This window comes from Phascolarctos cinereus, unplaced genomic scaffold (genome assembly GCF_003287225.1).
Source record: "Phascolarctos cinereus isolate Bilbo 61053 unplaced genomic scaffold, phaCin_HiC Scaffold_7;HRSCAF=346, whole genome shotgun sequence".
In the NCBI taxonomy this organism is placed as follows: domain Eukaryota; kingdom Metazoa; phylum Chordata; class Mammalia; order Diprotodontia; family Phascolarctidae; genus Phascolarctos; species Phascolarctos cinereus.
Window position 1 is genome coordinate 67,261,908 of NW_027556180.1, and position 11,349 is coordinate 67,273,256.

Below are 11,349 nucleotides of genomic sequence, written 5' to 3' on the forward strand. Positions count from 1 at the left end.
AAGTTTTTCCTAGAACTACAGATAAAATCCCTCATGATGTCTATCTCCAACTACTTTGTTCTAATGGAAGTTTGTTTTAAAATATACATTCTTTGTCCCAGGGGATGACTTTCTAGGCTCTCAATGGATATATTTGGAAATGAAGGCCATATAAAAACAAAAGATAGACCAAAAAAATGTTTTAAATACATTACCAGAAACCAAACTCCCTATTTACTACCATGCCAAACTTCTCCCTTTTTCGCAATTCTGGGATCTGGGTTTCGAACACTGGCTCTGGTACAAACGGTGTGACCCTAGGCAAACAGCCTTTCAGAGCCTCCATTTTCTCTTCTATAAAATGTATAGGATACTGATTACACTTGTACTATCTGCCTCCCTGGGTTGTAGTAAGGTGTTGTTTTTGTAGGGTTTGTATCAGTGATTGGGATGCTGGAGGTAGGAATAGGTAAAAGGAGTTGAAAGGTAATTGCTACTTAATATCAGGACCAAAGAAATAAACAGTCTTTTCTTGGGTAAGTTGTCTTTCTGCTTACAAAACATACAGTCCACAGATCCTTTGTGATACAGTGACCAAAGACTTACATAGAATTCATTGTAACCAGATGAGTCAAACACCATCTATGGACCAACAATTGGAAATGACTGTTACATTGATCCCTTTTCTTTAAAAAAAAAAAAATAATAATAATAATAAGCCATGTGACCTATGGGAGTTCAGTTCCCAGGCCAGAATATTATGTACAGACAGCACCACAGAACCTAAGCACGTTGGGTAACAATGTTTCTGTATAACAGTGCTTTCAGAGCTCCAACGTGGAAGAGCCAGGAATACATACTCTCTCATAACTGCAGCAGAAAAACCCGAACTACACACAGTGACAAAAAGTTCTTCACCTACTTCCTACATGACTCTAAACAGGCAGCTATAGTAGAACAAGCCCTGAACAGGAGTTCTGGCTTTGCCATCAGATGGGTCACAGAATATGAGAGCAAGAAGAGGCTTAGGAAATGGTCTAATTTAACTGCTTCCTTTTACAGCCAAGGAAACAGGGCCCCTAAGAAAGGATTCACCGCCAAGTAAAGGTCGTAACTAACAAGAGTTTAGGTTCCTATTCAAGATTCTGTGATTTTTACTTGCAAAAGACTCAGGCCAATGAAATTCTTCAGAGAAGTAGCCTGAGAGTGTCTCAAATGCTACAGTAACAAGGTTTTAGGAAAAGAGAAAGAAAAATCTAGAATAGACCCAAGTAATGGACATAATTCTACAAGAAATGATGTCACCTGGCCTAAGAGTTTGCTATGCAAAGTTCAGCTTCTAATGGCCTTGACCTCAGTTGATTATCCCCAATTTATCCTGCAGAGTTGTTCATATGTGGTCTCTCCCATTAGACCGAGTTCCTTGACAGCAGGGAATATCTTTTGTCTTTTGTGCTTAGGAAGGAAGGAAAAAAGAATTTATTAAGCTCTTACTATGTGCCAGACACATATTATCTCATTTGATCCTCATAATAATCCTACATAAGTGTTATTATTTATCCCCATATTACAATCAAGGAAACTGAGGCAGACAACATTTTATTGACTTGCCTAGGATCACACTGCTATTAACTTGACTGAGGCCTGACTGGGACACAGGTCTTCCTGATTCCATACACTGCATCACCTACCTACCTGTATACTTGGCACAATACCTGGCACATAGGAAGGGACTTAATGAATAATTAATGACCAACCAGACAAGGACCCCACAACACAGCATTCTATCCTGACATTTAATTTGCAGAATCTCTAACTCAAGGAGAATCCATAGGTTGGTAGATTTAAGAGCACTGGACACTTTCTCTGGGAACCTTAGGACAGCAGCAGGATGCACAGTGTGAGTGAGAAGACAACTCCATCTAAGAGAAGAGGCCATTTCCACTTTATCTTCAACGCCACTTTGAGGGTTATCTTTATAACCAGTTCTATAAGAGGTCACTGATGCCATGTGGAACACAAAGAAGGCCCTGGGAAACTTTTAGCCTTCCTGCCTATTCTGTAGCCGAAGCAATTGTAGGGGGGAATATAATCTTTTTTAATCCTTTTGCAATTGAGCAAAAAGTTTTGCCAGATGTTAGTTTGTTGACTCCAAGAGATTGAGGGAATAGGACAAGGAATTGCACTCACTGGCTAACCTGGCTCTAACACCTGAAAATGGCCCTGAAATGCAAGACATCTGACAACGCCAGGTAAGGACATCAGATAAGGCATTCTCCTCCCTTGACAACCATAATGCTTTAGGGAAAGAACAAGAGGAAATGGTTTAAAACCACATAAGCTTCAAGTAACAGTAAGAATTCCCTGACACCAAAGAGAGTAAGTCCATGGAAGAGGTGACTAGGGAAGTCTGAGATTCTTTATCAGCACAGGATTAAGAAGCTGTACCATTATGGTACATTCAACCTCCCTGTCCACAGAGGTGACCACTTTACTGAACTTCACTGACCTTTTGTCCCGAGCCCATGCTAACCAACAACCAGTACATATGCCCCAAACTACAAATTGTCTATTCCTTCTCTCTGACCACCTCTCTACTCTCCCATACGTTCTGAACCTACTCATTTGCCTCTTCATCCTGTCCATTCGTTCCTTTCTGGCTCTTCCTCTTACTTTTCCTCTCTTCCAGTATCTCCTTCTCTGTCTTGTTCCATTGGCCCAGGGGGTGGGAATGAGAGTTGAAACCAAATGGAAGGAAGTCCAGGGTCCTTTAAGGCTACAATGAGTTTTAGAACTTGAAAGGTACAAAGCAGGTCAAAAACAATATAAATAATGTCACTCAACTAATTCTGTTAGGAGAGGTCAGAAACCTCACTGAGAATCTAGTTATAAAGTACCTAGTTTATGAAGAATCAGTCCAAGGCTGGGCTTATAAGAGTACATCATGAATAAATGCTAACACATTTGCCAGTTCCAGAACATAGTCAATAAGCCAAGAGATCTATCTGAACTAAAGGGAAAGGACTTGGGACAAATCATGGATGAAAAGAAGAGAAGGAAATTTATATGAACTAAGGCAGAGAATAATACTGACCACAAGATTGTAAATTACAATTCTGAGAGACTCAAATTCTGACCAATACAATAACCAATCACAATTCGAAAGACTGATCATATTAAAAAATAAGCTACTTATATAGGTCCATGGTTTCATATACAAACCTCTTTTTCTGACCCTCTTTCTTTATCAAAATGTTCATGTTTGCTAATGATTTTCTAGCTCATGATGAAACTTTTTTTTAGACCCCAAGGTTTCACCACACTCAGCATACTGACAAAGATGACAAAAAGTCAAAATAGACAATCTTGGAAGGGTGGTGATAAGACAAGCACATTGTTAGGAGAGCTGTAAATTGGTCCAACCATTTTGGAAATCAATTAGGAATTATTTGGAGAAAATATCTGAAATGCCTATATCTTTTGACCCAGAGATTCTACTGCTTGGCATATATTCCAAGGAAGTAAATAACAAAAAGAAAGGCCCTATATACATAAAATATTTATAGTTGCAAAAAACTGGAAACAAAGTACATGCCCATCAATTTGGAGATTGCTAAACAAGTTGTACTATAGTACATGAATGTAACAATATTCCAAAGCCATAAGAAAAAAATTATGACCAATACAGAGAATCACTGGAAGACATATGCACTTATGCAAAGTAAATAGAATCAGGAAGACAGTATACACAATGACCACGATATACATAGGAAAACTGCTGATCCAGAGTAAAATATCAGCTCTAACAAGTAGGCCACAGGACTTTAAAGACTGTGTGACTAGAAAAAGGCCTGTACAGCCTGGCTGGCCAGTTTTAGGGACCTGAAGGGCTCTCTCTAGGAGTCCAGTGAAAGCTAATTCTCCCCATTTATAAGCAACTTTGGTGGTTTGAAGATTGTTCTTAAATACAATAGTTTCCCAAAGCAGCCATCAAGGGCTAACATAGAAATATTTTGCCAGACTTCACACATATAATGGGTATCATATTGCTTGCCTTCTCAATGGGTAGGAGGGGTGTTTTGAGCGAGAATTTGGAATTCAAAATAAAAAAAGAGTATTTTTTTAAAAAGTAGCCATCAACTATGAGTGGAATGGGGTGTAGTAGAGAGCAAGGCACTGCATTCAGGGTTAAGAGATACTACCTTTGGCTTTCAATACACAAATGTATTTGTGAAGGCGACTAAATATACCAGGCACAAGAGAAACTTGGCTTAAATTTGCTACTGGTGACTTCTGTCACAGGAATCCAGGGGAAGCCTTTGGATACTACGGAGTGTTGACAAAAAAATGGGGAGCAGTGGGATGAAGCCACAGTAGCATCATGTAAAACTGAGCAATTGCTATAGACATTTGATTGTGGTAGGAGTTGGTCCCCCACTGAAGTAGTCTTCCCTTAAATATCTCTGCCAATCTATATTATGTCCTGGGAATTCTCTCTTCCCGCCCACACTGGCATTTCTCAAGTTTGTCAGAGATCTGGGGGCTTTGGCAGACTGTAAATCCAAAGAGTTAACTGTATGACATGGCAACCAGGAAAGCTAAGCTACCTTCAGCTGCATTAAAGGGACATAAACATACAAGGACAGCTAGGTGCTAATCCCACAATACTATGCCCTAGCCAAACCATGCCTGGAATCCTGTTTTCATTTCTGGCTACCACATTTCAACAAGGACATTCATTAATAAACTGGAGAGCATCCAAAGGAAAACCACCAGGATAGTGAATGGCTAACATCTTCCCATGAGCACTGGGCTGAAGGAATGGGTTATTTAGTCTAATAAAGAGAAAACTTCAAGGGAGAGACAGTGTCTGTCATCAAGTATTTGAAGTGCTCTCTCACGGAGGAAGAACTAAACTTGTTCTGCTCAACCCCAGAAGCAAAACTAGGACTACTGTGTGGAAGATGCAAATCAGCAAGTGTAGGTTTGATATAAAGAAAACCTTCCCAACAAAGTTATGAAAAAGCAGAGGCTGAATGACAGTTACTTATGTTGTGAAGGGGATCCTCAGCCAGGCTCAACTAGGCTACACAGTGGACTAGAGGGCCTCTAAGGCCCTTTTCAACTCTGAAATTCCATGACAATAGTCACTGATCTTGAAAAAAACTATAGAAATACCACATAGCCTGAACTTGTGCCTTCTGACATCAAGATTATTTAGAAAACACCACCTGGTCCAGCTGGCAGAGCGGTGTGTACATGAGAGGGTGGGTGGGAGGGATGGAGTTGCATCCTCAGTCTCTAAAAGACTTGGTTACTGAGAATTATCTAGTGAAGGCAGAGCCTCAGTCCCCAGGCTGCTGCAGCTGCTTTTTAAAATAAAAAAAAGAGGAGGTAGAAGATCATATGACCTGCTCTTAGAGGTCCTCCAGGAAGTTGCGGAGTGTTATAGTTCACAGTTGTGACTGCCTGGGGTACCTAGGACCTGGTCTCTAAATCAGAGGGACTTGGTAGAATGGGGGGGGGAGTTGGAGAGGAATGTGCTCAGTGTGAGAAGTACAGAGGAAGGAAAAAGGTCCACCCTCACCTTGCTCAGGACATGATACCTAGTGGCCACACACCCCAGGCTCACCAATTCCTCCTACAGAAAGGAAAGTGCACACTGACCAATTTCTGACAACCATATGCCTGAAAAACACGTGCTTCAACCAATTCCCAGAGGCACTCATTTTCCTTCTTCAGATGTTAGCCCTTCCTCAGAAAGTAACATTTTTGTCTCACGCTTCTTTCCAGTGACTATAACATGGAATTCTAAGCCTATACTTTCCAGAGCCAGGATACAGCCAGGCTAGCACAGCTGCTACAGAATCCACTGTGGCCCTCTGCAGCTTCAGGGAACAAAGTAAAATTATTTTGTCCCATCAGCCCAGGCCAAAGTGCCAGGGGTAGGGGCTGAGCCTAGAAGGAAGGGAAGCATCTAAAACAATGGTCTCCAAGCTTCTTGGATCATACACCCTGATTGCTAAAAAATGTTTGAAGATGCAAGCCCAAGTGTATATGTTTACTTATTTATAAATTATATACATGTACCACTGTATACCATAAAACACAAAAAATAGACATTTTAGAAGGATGAGATAATTTTTTTTTTAACAATTGAATCTTGAGTCAATAAGGAGCCACTACTGTTTATTGAGTAAAGGAGTGACATGGTCAGAGACAAGCTTTCGGAAACTCATTTTAGTAAAGCTGTGGGGAGGATAACTAGAGATAGACTTGAGGAAGGCCACCATTCCCCTCAATACCTACTCATTCCTGAAGGTCCTGCTCAAATTCCTCTTCTTCCATGAGGTCTTTCCTGAGCTGGAGCCCACCATGATCTCTGAACTTAAGAGGACCTATTGCCTATACCATTCATTTGCCACTTTTCACCTGATGCACTTTACAGTCAAATTTTTCCATGTATGGGCCGTCCTGACTTACCTTTGCCCTTTACATATGGCCAACCCAGAATAGCTATCCTACTAGATGACCCAGTGTCCACAGGAATTCTCTTTCCCTCTCCATTCTGGACTAAACTCAGGGTTTCCCTCCTCTCAAATTTCTGGCTTTTTACCTCAAGCTATTCCACGGTAAGGGGAGGAAAAAGTTTAAAGGTTGCTCCAAACACCACCACTGCCACATCCCTGGCCTAAGCACCAATTTCAGAAACATCTCCAGTCCCAGGCCCACCTCCTCCTCATTCAATGCAGGAAAAGCACTGGCCTGGGAGTTGGGAGGCTTGGTTCGGGTCCTAGCTTTGATGTAAGCTACTTCCATGATCTTAGACAAATCAGTGGCCCTTCCTGGCCCTTAGTTTTCTCACCCATGCCCTGAAGAGGTTAGACTAAATGACCTCTCAAGTTCCATGATGCACGTCCATGCTCTATTCTTCTACAAGGAAATGCTCATGACAGTCTAAGTCTGTCTTCTTGTCCACCATCTCCCACTTGTTTCTTCTTTTCCAGGTTTCTCTGCACTGCCAGGCAGGGAGGGGGAAAGTTCCCCACTCCTACTACAGGGAGTGGGAGGAAATGTGTTTCTGTCAACTTAAAGTTGGAACAATGAATGGACTTTTTCATAGTACATAGCAGTTAGGATTGATAGCAAACACTGTTACAACTCTCTCTTCAGGTACTCTTGTGTACATCAGAACTGTGCACATACGAGGCATTCAATAAATATGTGGTGACTGAAGTAGGGGATAATGAGGGAGAATAAAGAGATTAATCTCTGGAGTATAAAATCAGCTTCAGGAATCTATACAACCATGTCAACCCCAAGTCTTCAGATAGAACCTCTACACATTCCTTATCCTTCAATCCTTTCTGGGCCATGAAGGGTGTAGTGTCCTGAAGATTACTCAAGTTTCTGACTTGAGTCAAAGTGAGTGCTCAGCAGCCTAAGACAGAGTATCCATCACAGTTTCCTTATATAAACTGGTCTCCAGGGGCCAGGTCCAGCCTAACTGGGACAAGATATTCTTTCTAGAGAGTAATTACCCACTGATTAAATCACTCTGCTACATTACTGGAGAGTGTGGCTCTTGGGATCTGAAATTTCCTTTCCCTTCTGTCTAGGTATTTTCGTCACCAGGGGAACTCTGGACACAAAAAAATGAAAAAAAAAATCTGCAATCCACAAGGTCTCTGAAAAATATTTAGTATTTATAGTCAAGGTAGAATTGACTTACCTGGAGATGATGAGAGTCAAATGGAGGAAGATAGGGAAGAGAATGAGGTCCTATTTTTATTTGAGAGATAATTCCCAGGGTTCTCCTCCAATTAGAAAGTACATGTAGTAAAAAAAAAATGCAATTAGCTTCTAGAAGCCCAAATGGGAAAGACGGGTCAGGGACATCAGGAGAAAATATACTACCTTTGATTTTCTAATGAGTCATCAAATCTAGAGAAAGGGAATAAACTAAGGCAGCAGAGCTGCAGGAGATAAATCTCTAAATTACTGAGAAGGACACAGACAAAGTTAGATATCAAAAGGTGAACTGCTTTCCTGATACTAACCCTGAACTATCTCAGGGATGAGATAACCTCTTCCCAGCTTCATCTCTGATTCCTAGTCCTTGTCTCTGGAGTGTAGGATAGTTGAGGGCAGGCAACAGGCAATGTGCCATTCATGCCAAGAAGTGAAAGTAAAAAGTTCAAAGCAATGGAGAAAACTCCTTTTACTTAGCATTTATGCTAACTGACCAAAACAGCTGATCATGTGTCAGGAAGGCCATTATGGGAAACTTCCAAGGCCATGAAATATTGTGAAAGGAAACCTAGCTTGAGGTTATGACCCCAAGGAAATGAAAACCTTTAGTAGATAGGCCTACTCTCATGTTCCCTCCCCTTCAGCAAATAAATGGGTTCCTATACAAAGGTCACAGACATATCTACATCTTAGGAGTTCTGAATAAGATGGGAAGTCTCTCCTTAGGAAGGAAGGATGGTTCAAAGCATCACTAGCAAAATTCTCAAACACTGAGCATTTGGAACCAGGTGAACAATCCCAAAAGACCCAAAAAACTCTTATTCCAGCTGGCTAAAAAAGGGCTGATTGAAAAACCCAATTTGTCAAGGTCTTGAGGGTGATTTAAAAAAAAAGTAGGTCAGTCACACTCTTCTACACTCCTCTGCTTCTTAGTTATGTGGATAGTTGAGAAATATTTTTATGCACTCTACTATTACTCTAAGTTCATAAGGCATGTCAGTAGCTTCCTTTTCTCATAAAAGTATTCTACATTAGAAATAGTATATCCATAGTACTTTCTGTGAACTAAATAAAATGCATGTGAAGTTACCAGTGTCCCAGAATTACACTCTTACAGCCTAACAAACTCCCTTAAATTCAACATGCCCTTGTTGCCCAATACCCAAAAGCTGGCACCATTATGTAAGCATCCATCCCAGTGGAAAGTGTGCTGAGTATTCAGAAGATCCAGGCTCAAATCTGCCTGTGTATGGTGAACAAGTTATTTAACCTAATCAAACGCAGCTGCTGAACTAGATTTCTCAGGTCCCTTTCAGGTTTAAAAACAAACAAACAACAACAACAATAATTTTTTTAAAAAGTCATGATAAACTAGCTTCTTAAACTCCCCTTACACAAGCTGCTCCAGGTCTGTTAATTCTTTTCTGTTCCTGGAGTTGCAGAGCAGTAATGGAAGATAACCTTCCAACTCGTATTCTTAGAGTTAGTAGGTGGAAATGTAAAAGGGGATACATTTTATCAGCAAACCCAAACTGACCAGTAGGAATAAAAATTTAACTGAGCTGAAATCAAAAGTAGCCAGGTGTGTCTTCTCACTCTGAATAGGAAAGACAAAAACTTTACTAATCTCCTCCTAAGTAGCTTTTTGCCGTAGTAGTTTTGTAAATCTAAACTCTCGATGCAATTAATGGAGAGTACAAGGAACCCTGTCCAAGGGTGTAGGGAGGTGGAAGAAAGGGGTCCTTTTTGCTTTTCTGGTTGGGGCTAAAGTTGCCAGATCTGAAACCAAGCGACCTAGGAGAGGCCAGGGATGAGGGCCCTTCTTCGGGCAAGTTTAAAGCGTGGCGTAGGGGGAAGGGAAGTTGCCAAAAGATAAATGGGAATCTGGGGCTCGTAGGGGTGTAGTTCTAGAAATCTTCCAATCCCTTTCCTAGCTTTACTTTTTCCTGGGGTGGGGTGGGGGTGGATTGCACCCCTGCCCCAACACTTCCCACATAGGCTCCAGGACTGTCGATTGTCCTGGGATCCTTGGCTCTTATGAGGCACAGTCCCCGCACGGGGCAGGTACCTGGAGAGAGGAAGAGGGGAAAGAGAAGGAGAACCCCTCGCAGACACAGACACGGCGGTCCGGAGCGGCCACAGAGGCTCGGCAGGGTGGGGGAGGGGGGGACCCTGGGGCAGGAGAGGCATGGGCTGCAGGGCCGAACAGGCCCGGCGGGGAGCAGGAGGAACGTCCGGAGAGGGAGGCAGCTGGGGCTGAGGGGGGGGGGAGGGGAGAGGGGCCCCTCCCGCAGGGGAGGAAGGGGGGAAGGGCACGGGAGGCTGACGCTGGGGGGCGGGGCGGGGGAGACTGCACACGCTTCGGGATCGGGACTGGCGGGAAAGGGAGCAGGGGATCGTGGGTCCGGGAGGGAAAGTGGCGGAAGCAGAGAGGGAGGGCACGAGGGAGGGAGAGCGGGATGGGGAGCGTACGTCCCCAGGGCAGCCCTCGCCTCTGCTCACGCCTCACTCACCTTGCTGGCCCCCGCTCAGTCCCAGCTTCGGTACCTGCTTCCGCGCTGCTCCTCCCTGGCCTGCCGGGCGGGCGGCCTCGGCGCCCTTAGCAACCACGCACCGCCACGCGACCCGCGCTCGCCGGCGCTGTCGGCCACGTACCGCGTGCGCGCTCCCGACAGACGGACGTGAAAACAAATGAACACGGGACCCAGGCGAGGAAAGTTAAATCGAGGGAAGAGAGGGCAGGGGGAGGGTGATGAAAGAGTCCGCTCCCGACGACCTGCGCGTGCGCAAAGACCACCACTGCTCCCAAGAGGCAATGCGAGCTGACTTCTGGAGTGGTGTATCCTGGGAATGGTAGTCAAATATAAAGCAAGACAAGAGTAAGTACACAGTAACAATACAGAGCTCTCTTCTAGGACTCCGCAGAAGTCCGCTGTCTTTGAAAAAGTGAGTTCCAAGGAACTTCCCTTTCCTTTCTGATGAACAAGATGAATAAATCAAATGAGTCAACATATAATCACATATTTATTATATTATTTATAAATTGTATATTATTTGTTATATTTATAATATATAATCATATTGTTTTTGTTTATTATAAACCATAATGTAGAATATATTTATTCTGTAGGTGGTGAAGTAGATAAGAGCGTCAGACCTGGAATTAAGAAGGCTTATCTTCCTTAAATCTGGCCTCAGGCACTTACTACCTGTATGACCCTGGCCAAGTCACTTAACTCTGCCTCAGTATCCTCATCTGTAAAAATAAGCCACAGAAGGAAATGGCAAACCACTCCAGTGCCTTTGTCAAGAAAACCCCAATGGGGCAGCTAGGTGGTGCAGTGGATAGAGCACCAGCCCTGACCTGAGTTCAAATCTGGCCTCAGACCAAATACTTGATACTTAATAGCTGTGTGACCCTGGGCAAGTCACTTTACCCCCATTGCCTGGCAAAAAAAAAAAGGGATCTTGAAGAGTCAGACATGACTGAAATGCCTGAACAACAAATATAATTATATGTTACATAATTATGTATAAATATACAATTGTTACATGGTTATATAATTTATAATTGTATGTCATTATATATTTGATCTTTTATATAACTTTTGCATATTC

General features: G+C 42.8%; 1 protein-coding gene across 4 annotated transcripts in view; it reads right to left on the reverse strand.

Annotated features, from left to right (window-relative positions):
- The window catches only part of TTLL4 (tubulin tyrosine ligase like 4), a 33,806-nt gene extending 23,309 nt beyond the window's left edge, over positions 1 to 10,497 (reverse strand). For 2 of the 4 annotated variants that reach the window (XM_021002821.2, XM_021002822.2), the window contains exon 1: positions 10,245 to 10,497. The gene's annotated coding sequence lies outside the window, so the exon portion shown is untranslated. Of the gene's footprint in view, positions 1 to 7,711; positions 7,797 to 10,244 lie in introns of all 4 variants that reach the window. The other 2 variants (XM_021002819.2, XM_021002818.2) reach the window with 2 other exon arrangements.
- Between the last annotated feature and the right edge of the window lie 852 nt (positions 10,498 to 11,349).